This window comes from Cervus canadensis, chromosome 22 (genome assembly GCF_019320065.1).
Source record: "Cervus canadensis isolate Bull #8, Minnesota chromosome 22, ASM1932006v1, whole genome shotgun sequence".
NCBI lineage: Eukaryota > Metazoa > Chordata > Mammalia > Artiodactyla > Cervidae > Cervus > Cervus canadensis.
The window spans coordinates 22614060-22624628 of record NC_057407.1 but is presented as its reverse complement, the minus strand read 5'-3'; the positions used below and the strand labels follow the sequence as shown (position 1 = coordinate 22624628).

Sequence of the window (10569 nt, the reverse complement as noted above, 5' to 3'; positions counted from 1 at the left end):
TTTTCAAAAACTGTCCCCATCTTAAGGGGAAGTCGAAAGTGAAGGGAGAGGGAGGTGCTCAATGAGAAATGTTGACTAGCGTCTAGTTACACATTTCCGGAGCACACTGCCGGAGATACTGGCATCTCTTCCCAAAAGTCACTTTGATTCAACTTCGATGAGCTTCTCGCAAATGGCAACATTTCGATGGGGAGGGGCGAGAGGAAACGGGCAGCAGTCCGGCTGATTTCATCTCCACTGGGGTGGATTCAGTGAGCCCCAAGAAGCGGGTCTGAGTTTTCAATCCAGGTTTGATATTATTGAGTTATTTTCCAATATTTCTGCTCCCTCCCAAGTACCCTGCTTCTTCGGGATGAAGCTCTTATGGAAGACGGATTTGGTTGTTTCAGTTTCCTTAGTCAAATTGAGTTCTTTCTCCTGGTTTTCTCTGTTTCTGAGAGGAAGAACTGTACATGCAAATATGTGACAGTGAAGGGTGTATCACCTGTAGCTAGAAATCAGTATGCATAAAATTTTATTCACATATATGAAGTAAAAACTTTAATAATGCTCATCAACAGTGCTCTAAAAAGTTAGCACCTGTGACTTTTAACACAAAGGCAAAAAAAAAAAAAAAAAGGAAGCAAGTTACCTTGAGTGAATATTTTGAGGTATAACTTGCTCTCCCCCACAGTGCGAAATCTCTCCTGGCTTTAAACTAATACTAGCATAAATTCTGACTGTGCATGAGTTCGTTCATTTTTTGGTTTAGAGGGAGAGAAGACACTAACCAAAAGGGGAATTACTTTAAATCTTAAGTGCTACACATTGTAAATTTCAGGCATCAACTACTTGTCTGTCTCAGGTGGCATTTTGGCGGTAATCATTGTTTAAAAAGTAACTGTCCAGCGGTGAAATGATGTTCTTTTTGAGTTACTTATTATTTGGCGTTATCGTCATAATACTGATTTGGAAACAGTATCTAGTGACTTGAAGTAACCTTAACTGTTGTTTATGGGAAAGTGTCTCTGCCGCCTCTAAGTTAAATTTTCAGGAGTCAGTGTATCCTTCAGTCACAGATGGAGTCCTGACCAAACACTAACTAAGTTCGTTTTGTATTTTGTTGGGCAGTGTCAGAAATTTTCTGAATCAATCAGACCAAGAAAGATGGAAAGACTTTAAAGTTTGAGGTATACCTGAAGCTAAACATCCCTGAACATTCTTGTCTCAGGTGGTGGTGCTTAAGCCTTTTTGAACTTCATGAGGCTGAAGAAGCAGATTTTTTAACTTAATTGGCAATTGCATTGACACAGATCTTTTGTGTTAAACATTTAAGAATTATTTTAATCACCTTTTCTTCATCTCATATATAGTGAGAGAACATCTTTTAATAAATCTTACAAGTGGTCTTTTATACAATTTATTGTAAATTAATATATTCATGAATGTTAAAGTCGAAGACACTCAAGCTGTAGTCCATACTAACATTTCTTCCTTTCCTAGGAAAATCTCCATGAACAGAAAGAGATTGTAGATTTTAAACTCTAACAAAACTAAAAAAAAAAAAAAAACTCTAACAAAACTGACATGGACTTTGGACATATATGGCTTTAGGTTTGGGGCTTTACTCAAGTTATTAGGTTCGTTTTTTTGAGAGTATGAGAGTCTAGTTAAGAAAGTTTCTTTGAGCATTTATTTAATATTAGCCTCTGAAACTCTAAATGATGATGAGAGAGCTAGCTATGTGGTCTGTACCCTGATCCTGTAAAATAGGCCATCCTGTGTTTTGCTTTCAGAGCAAGGATTATCCTGGGGTCTGTGAATCTCAAGGGGTCATGAATGGGCTTCAAGATATTCCTGAACCCCCTAGAGTTGTGACCTAAACTTTTGTGTGTGTGTGTGTGTATTTTTCTGAGGAGGGGGCTAGAGTTGTTTTATAAGAGAGAGCCTGAGCCCCCTAATTATAGATATGTGTTTTTATTAAGTAAAATGGGAGTTAGAAGAATTAAGAGAAAAAATAAGAAAAAAATAGATCTTTCTGCTTAATACTTGCCTTTTAAGTTGTCTTTAACCTAGTCATGTGGCCTTAGAGGTACAGAAGCGCTGCCATTTTGTTCCCACAGCAAAGTGTTGTCTGCCAATTGATAAACCATGCACCGCAGAAAGGTCTTGACAGTGCTAGTCCTGGGTGCGTTGTAGCTGTTTTAAATTATGTTTAAACATTTAGACTGAATAGATGAATGGTGGATAAGCAGAGGCTTGAGCTCGGCTCCCCAGCTCCTGGGGAGAGTGGTTCATTCAGCCCCACTCTCTTACTGCTCTCAAGCAAAGATTTTGGAAGAAATGAATTGTATTTTTTTCTTTAAACACTGATGGAAGAGAGTATTATGGGGGCAGGTGAATAAAATGCTCAATGACATAAAAAGGAACTTGCTTCCACTGTTCCTGTGGTCGTTCCCTTTTCCTCTCATTTAGTCCTGGTGAGCATTTTTGTCCTGGGCTTTCAAGTTGGAGAGTGGTTGGAAACACAGGCTTTAGAGTGGAACCTGGATTTGATCCCCATTTCCTGAGCCAACCAGCCTCTCTGAGTCTAGAGAAGATGACCATTCAGTGAGATAATAAAAGCAAAAGGCTTTGCTCAGCCCTAGGCTCCTAGTAAGTGCTCGAAGGTGGTAGCCATTTTGAGGATGGTTTTCTTCTCATCTGTAAGAGGTAGCTAATACATTCGTTCAAAGAGAATATCTTTAATCATACTCATTCCCACATAAACCTTCTGGGACCATCCTACTTTCAACTCAGGAAATCCTTGCACATCTTTCTGGTTACTGTGGGCAGTTACCTCTGCATCTGTAGGACCTATTGGACCTGTCTGCTGTTCTTAGCAATGGGGTTGCATTGTCTGTTAGGCTGGCAGGTTATTCCTAAATCCTGGTTATGTCTCAGCCAAACTAATAGGCGTGCATCAATGTTCAGAGCTGTGAACCATTCGAAAGTGACTGGACTTTATGGCCTAGAACAGAGATCAGCAAACTTTCTGTAAAGGATGAGACAGGATGTTGCTGGCCACCTGAGCGCCTGTCACACCTACCACCTCCATCAGTTCATGGAGAAAGCAGCCGCAGAAAAAAAATGAGTGGGCATGACTGTGTTCCGGTAAAACTTTGTGGACACTGATGTTTGAATTTCATTTAATTTTTATATGCCATGAAATATTTTTAAATTTTTTCAACCGCTTAAATATGTTGTGTACTGGCAGTGGCTCATGGCATGTACAGGCAGAGGCTGGATTTGACCTGTACGTGGGCCACAGTCTCCTGACCCCTTGCCTAGAAGAATGTTAGTCCTGTAGTTTTGTGGCTTCACCAGGCAGCCCTGCCCCCTGCCATTTGCTTTCTCAAGAATTTAGTATTTTTGACATGGAGGCTTTATCTCCTGCCCCCATTGGCCTCATTAGCAAGAGACTCCAGTAGGTTAGTTGTTATTAGTTACCCTGTGTGGCCTTCCCTCCTTAGCACACACATTGTATTCATCAGTAAATTATTTATTGCTAAAAATGTTCTCACCTTGCCCAGTTTTCTGTAGAAATTGATGATTAAGTCCTGTCTTGTGTGATGGTTTTGACGAGAATCAGTGCTTTTGGAGCTGTCTTAAGCTCAAGTTCCTGTCACCCTCTTTGTGCCCTGGCTGTTGTTCAGTTGCTGAGTTGTGTCTGACTCTTTGCCACCCCACGGATTGCAGCATGCCAGGTTTCCCTATCCCTCACCATCTCCTGGAGTTCTCTCCACCTCATGTCTGTTGAGTCTGTGACACTTTCCAACCATTTCATTCTCTGTCACCCCCTTTTCCTGCCCTCAGTCTTTCCTAGTATCAGGGTCTTTTCCAATGAGTGGGCTTTCGCTACAAAAGAGCAGACTGTGCCCTGGAGGGGAAGTAATTGATACTAGGCCCTCAGGCTGCTTAGGTGACACCCTTACCTGTAGGCAGCCTGCCCCACCCTCCTCTGCATGATGTTTGGTTAAATGAAACACCCAGCGATTCCTCTAGTGTTCTAACCCCTGGAGACTAGCTCCAGGATTGGTGTGTTCTGAGCATTTAGATGTCTGCGTCTGTGTGTAATTTCATCTGGCCGGCCCTGAAGCTCTGAGAGTTGCTTCTTCTAGTTTTTGCCTTTTTACTCTCTTGACCCTTTTCCCTGGGCCTTTTTATTGGATGCAGAATTGGTGAATTGGTGGCTGCTATAATTGATCATTATAATTTTTTTTTTGCTTCTCTTCCTGCCTTTTTTAGAATTCTCTACTAATTGCTTCTTTTACAGCAAATACATTATTTTCAGAGTTTTAACTTTTCAAAACAACACTATACTGAAAATAAAACCCACATATTGGTTACTTTAGTGTTTTCCCCCTCCAGATGTAAACCTAATGCAATTTGATCAGAGGCGTGAATTGACATTTTAGACATTTAGAGATAAATTGCAGTTTTAAAGTTTCTTGGCCATTCAATCTGAATATTAGAAATTTTACATTATTATTCTTAACATTTAAGGGTTTCCTTCTTTTTAAAAAAAAAGGTTAATTTGGTACATATTTTCTGGATGACACTTGGGGCAGTGTAAATCCAGAGTCATGGAATGGGAAGCTGAAGTGTAGGAATTTATCTTAAAACAAAGGTGCATAAGTGTTTTTGTAATAGCAAAACATAGAAAGTAATCTGAATGCCTATTAATAAAGGCTTGATTAAGTCATTTAGAGCCTGCCCATACAGTAAAATACTGAGTGGTCTTTAAACAGGATGTTGCGGGTTGATATTTATTGACATGGGAATGTTGTTTAAGAAAACAGAGAATAGCATGAAAATATGTTTAATGTGTAATTTTTAAGGTGGAAAAAAGCCCTGTATTTAGAAACCTAAAAGGATCTGGAAACACCAAATACTAATAGGAGCTGATTATCTCTAGGGAGTAATAATTGTGATGATCTTTTTCCTTTATGTTTTTGTCATTTTTTTTTTCAGCTACCATGTGCTGCTTTTATAATTAGGAAAAAATGATAACATTATTATTAAAGAATAAACATGCAGATTAAAAACATCTCGTACTTGTGGCTGATTAAGGCCTCATTCCCCAAGATGACCATTCCCCTGTTGTATTGAATGAGAAGTGAAATAGGCTTTCTCATATATCTTTAAAAATGTTTTCTATATTAGTAATAAGCAAGAATATTTTCCAGACTCTTCCAACAGGAAAGAAAAGAAATTCCTTATAGGACTAAATAAATATCAATTTCATAAGTAAGTCGTATGTATGGAGGGAACATAGGCTAGTGGTTACAAGCATGAGCCTCGGCACTTGGTATGTTGCCTCTGTCCAGTTAGACCTCAGTCTCCTCATCTGTAAAATGTGCTGATACCTTGATAAACTGTTGTGAAGGTTAAATGAGGTAAGTGCTTAGCAGAGTGCCAGGTACTAGCAGTGACTCAGGAGGAAGAGGTGGGAGGGGTGAGGTGTGATGGTGACAGTAGAGCTGCTGCTGATGACATTAGCTACAAGTATTTCCCCCTTCTGGATGTAGGTTTGCATGAGGGCAGAGCCTTGCTGGCCACATGCAGCAGCTTGAACCCTCTCACCAGACCAGGTCCCTTGGCCAAGACAGGCACGTGGTCTGGTTTCACCCAGTCATGCTCCCTTTACCCTCCTATCACTATCAAAAAAAGAAGGAAAAAAAATAGAGTGCTCAGAGGCTCACGGGCGTAGAGTTGGTACTGTTTCAATATCAGTAGTTGTTGAACAGAAGGTGACCTAAAGCAAGCATTTTCTCTAGATAGTGTGTGGTGAATGTCTTGAGTTCTCTAGTTTTTAAACGTAGCCATTTTGCTTCATCTTTCTTCTCTTAGTCACCTTCAATTGCTGTGTCCTTGTGGTGTAGCTATGATAATTTGAGAAAATTTTCTCTTTATTTTCACTGGAGTCAGCTTGTCCATGGAGTACATTCTGCCTCCTGCCTGATCCTCTGTGTTCCAGCTGAGGTGCATTTCATTGTTTCTGTGTAATCAGAAATGCGGACCTGACTGCAAAATGTGTAAGAAGTGTAAAACCACATCTAACTGTGATGTGGTTATTTGGAAACACTGGAGTGTTGAGTTCCTTCCTAGGAAACTGTAAGCTCTGCATGGAATAAAAGAGTGTAGACATATTATGATTTATCTATTGCTGAGTAATAGCAACCTACTCCAAAACTTGGTGGCTTAAAACAGTGATCATTGTTTTGCTCACAGTTGGGGCAGGGCATCTTCCACAGGTCTTGCCTGGTGTGAGGTCAGATCCTGAAAGTTAAAGCAAGTTAATCTCTATACCGGTGCTGCCTAAACCTCCTTGCTAAAGATATTTGCATGGGACAGGGAGAGAGTGAGAAGTGAGAAGAGGCACATTTTTAAAAATCTCAAAAGAAAAACCCAGGGTCTTTAAATTCTGCATTTATTTTGTATTCTCCATGATTATGCCTGTGTTTTGCCATAACCTTAATAGGCTAAATTACTTGCCAGTCAAATTTTCTCTCCCAAATCTTTGAGAAAATTGATTCTTGTCAACTCAAAATAATAACTAGTCAGTTTAAAATCCTTGGCTGTAAGCAACAGAAACTAAATCTGGCCACTTTAAGAAAAAATGGAGGTTGCTGGAGGATGCGGTGTAGCTTCCAGCATTGACAGTAGAACTGAAGAACGAGGCCTTAGGATGGATCAGATCCAGGGCAGCCTCAGGGATTTAGGTAGCAGAAGGACTCAGTGGAGAATGTCCTCAGGGTGCCAGGCTTCATAACTTCTCCAGTTGTTTTTAACCCGTCTCCCTACTAAGTGTATTGCTCAGACTCAGACAGGGTGCTGGCAGGTGCCTTGGTTCCTGCCTCACCAAGAAAGTGCCTGTTGGGCCAGTTGTCATTCCTTAGCAGGGGGACTGGATGCAGGGCTGGGAAAACCACAGATGTCCACAGTCCGAACATCTGTGGGTCTCTCTGTGGGTTACTTTGTGCATCATCTATCACATTTAATATATGCAACTCTTCTCTCCCTCCCAACCCCGTATGCCTCTTAAACCTCAGTTTGAGACCCATTCTTGTGGCTCCACACCACCAGTTTCTGCTTCAGCTAATCAGCACTTACCTCTCTAAGTGCAGTAGTGAATGTATCTATCCATTTCTTACGTGGTGATCTTTTATAAAATACGCATTTCACTTGTATTTTAGAAGGAAAACGCATGGACTGTCACTAAACTGTTTTTTGGTAAAAGAGTCCCTGTTAAGAACATTTTTACCCAGCGCATAGCAATCCCTTTAGGACACAGTGAGATACACACTGTTATTCTCTGCACTAAATGTTTCACACTGTTGTGTGTGTGTTTCTCTTCTTGAAGTGTCTAGCTGCTTTCACTGCATCCTTCCTAATACCTTAAGCATTTTAGACCTTCCAGATAAGTTGAAGGCTCACCCTATATAGCCTTTAGAATATGAGTTAAATCATGGTTCAGTCAGTAAAATGTGCAATACAAGGTGATTTTATTCAGAGCATTTTCACATATTTTCCTGTTTTATACTTTAATATTTTGAAAGCAGAGAACAGCATATGTCCCCTGCGTTTTTATGAGAATATGGTTTAGAAAAGGCAAGCAGTTACCCCTGCTATGTATGAGTTTGGGCAAGAGGACCCCTGCGTGCTTTGACCCCTGTGCCTTTGTGGAGGGTGGTGTTAGAATAGTGGATTACCAACTGAAGAAGCCCTTTTTCTGGTTTTCCAGAGTCCCAGGCTGACCTGGAGATGGTGAGCCGATGAGGACCCTCTGTTTTACTGTGGGGATACTGGTTTGTGGTGGAGGTACCTAATAGTCACCTTGCTCCTTTGCAGCTGTTTTTGTTTACTCTTGCTTTGGAGTCCCAGGATCTTTTTATTTCCCCATAGATAACCAGTCAAGGAGCCGATTTACCCCACCTCTTCTTCCCATGATTAGCTGGTTTTGAAGTACCTCTTGGAGCCCTTCAGTCTGGCCTTTTTTACTTCCTCAGGGTGTAATTACCACCTTTGGTGTAGTCATTTGTCCTCCTCCCAACCCCTGGACTCTTCTTTTAAATGATCTGCTCTGTTTTCTGCTGTTCAGGTCCATCACTACATGAAATTTTGAGAGGAGCCCTTGACCCTTTCATTTAATTAAGGTCTCCAGACTGTGTTCTGTTAACAGTTGGGCTGTATGTTAGGCCCTTTTCCCCTCAGTATTAAAATTTCATTGTCATCTGAACCATCAACATGATCATAATGGCAATATGGTGGTTTTTGTTTGGCCGGATCTTATAAACTGAGAAATCACAAGACTTTTCATGGCTTTAGAATCTCATTTTAGCATTTAACACTAGTTTTTAAATTGTCTCTCTTTTTTCCAGTTTATTTCAGACACTGATTTCTACAACTTCTAAACATACTCTGTTAGCACTAGTCGAAAATGTAATTTGTCTCATGGTTTCATTTTTGCACACATTTTGAACCTTTAGAATCCTTGAACTTAATCATAAAGAGTGCTAGCAGAGTAATGCATTGAAAAATGTATATTTTTCATTTCTTTGTATTTTATTCACTTTTTAAAAAAAGTTTTAATATACTGAACACAAAAGGAGATTAAATATCCCCTCTTAGCTACTCTTAGTTGCTCTAAGAGGAGATATTTAAAACTCTCTTCTCTCCTCCCTCCACTCCTCATCCTGTTGATTATTATTGTCCTGGTAGTTATAACTATAAATCATTTGAAAATCGAAGTTAGAAAAGAGACCATTTACCATAACATCAGGACAGTTTAAAAGGAATCACTTGTTCAAATTTACTAGCTTCCTGAAGCTAGTAAAGATGTTTATGGTTTCTAAGATTCCTTGTTAATTTCAACCCTACAAGACACTGAATAACACATGTTTAGCCATTATAGATTATGAAAAAGGTAGCTCCCTGAAAAGCTAGTACATACTCTAGGTTTCTGTTTACAATTGTAAGTGGCGCTGAATTGAAAAATCAGTTGTCACAGTGAACAGCAGTCATGATGCAGTAGTAGGCAGGTTTCTGAGTGTGTCTGTTGCTTTAGCTAACTGCCAGCAATGATTAGCTTTCTTTTCCAGAGATCTGGTGTCAAGTATTAATCAGCTGTAGACTGGAAAGTTTTTATTGGCTAGCATTCGTGGTGGAAGAAACACCAGTCTGTTTTTTATCTGTAGTCTCATAGCCATATCATTGCATATGATATCGTCTGTATGGTATTCTTACAAAAAGAAACAGTTCCATTTTTCATCTGTATTAGGAGCACCAGAGAGTATGAAAATAGTGAATTTTGAACTTGAAGAATCTAAATTGTCTCAAGTTGTGATGCGTCCCAGAAAAAAATTTGCATGTTAAACCCAATTTCACATGCTGGTGTTTACATTGTGAACCAGTTCTTCATTTGAAAACATGGTTCATAAAATGATTGTACTATTGAAAGTCTTAAAATACACAAAAGCCCAGAAACATCATTTGGATTTTGAGTTTCAAGAATTACATAAACTTGATTCCTATGGAAAACTAAAATTCCAGAATCCATATAGGGTTTTTGTTTAATCATTTTTTTTCAAGATCGCAGGAATCATAGGTGTTTGTAAAAACTTGGGGAATTTCTCAAATACACGGAAGGACACAGAAGTTACTCACGTTTCTACTACCTAGAGATACCACTGTTGACATGTGATGTGTAGCCACACAGCTGCCTAGAGAGTTTTCCAATAAAATGTTCTCTGACATGAACACCTCAGAGTAACAAATATTAGAAATGGATATACGCAGTGAGAACCAAGTTTTCTTCATCCCACTGCATTTCAGTGTTACTCTCAGGCTGAAGAGAGGGGCTTCCCTGCTGGGATGGGCCATGAGAACTATCTTGCTCTTTGGCCAGCCTGTCTTGAGGGGTAACAGAGCATCTTTTCCACAGTCTATAGTGTATCTGCCTGTCTTTATCTTAGTAATTCTTGCCACCAGCTCTGAATGCCTGCTGGTTGCAGAGGGAGATGTTTGCAGTCTGTTGGAGTGTCTTGTTGACATAAGCCACATGAGTTCTTATCAACCTCTTAGAAAGATTCTTTAAATCAACTCTTGATTGATCGAAAGAATGCCCCAATGTTTAGAAATACAGTAACCTCCAGGGTACTCACGCCAAGTGAAAGCAAGGTGGCGTGTTTAGAGGCTCCCAGGTGATTTCAATTAACATCTAACCTCAAATCCAGTCGCCTTGGTAAAAGAAAAACCTCAAGGAGCTCAGAGCAGATTATGGTATAAGCCTATGCCTGTCCTCTCCATTGGAAAAGAAAAGTGCTAATCTGGTCAGATCTGTTAAAGAGACAGGCGAGGCTGAGCAAAGCAGAATGTTCTCATCCTGCTCATCTTTTGCCTAGTGCAGAGGAAAGATTTATCCTGTGAAAGAAGGAAAGGTCACAGGCAGGTGGCTATTATTACAAGGTGGTTGGCTTTCTTTCCGGTGCCTTGGCTAGTGGTAAAGCAGATCTTTCGGTCTGAGAAACTAGCAAAGTGAAGTGACAC

The 10569-nt window shown here is 40.0% G+C and overlaps 1 protein-coding gene across 2 annotated transcripts in view; it reads left to right on the top strand.

Moving 5' to 3' along the window:
* Nucleotides 1-10569, top strand: part of ATXN7 (ataxin 7) — a 132570-nt gene that overhangs the window by 562 nt on the left and 121439 nt on the right. The window contains exon 1 of one of the 2 annotated variants that reach the window (XM_043442956.1): nt 21-288. The exons of the other annotated variant lie outside the window; for it this stretch is intronic. The gene's annotated coding sequence lies outside the window, so the exon portion shown is untranslated. Of the gene's footprint in view, nt 1-20; nt 289-10569 lie in introns of those variants that run through there. 2 annotated transcript variants of the gene reach the window in all.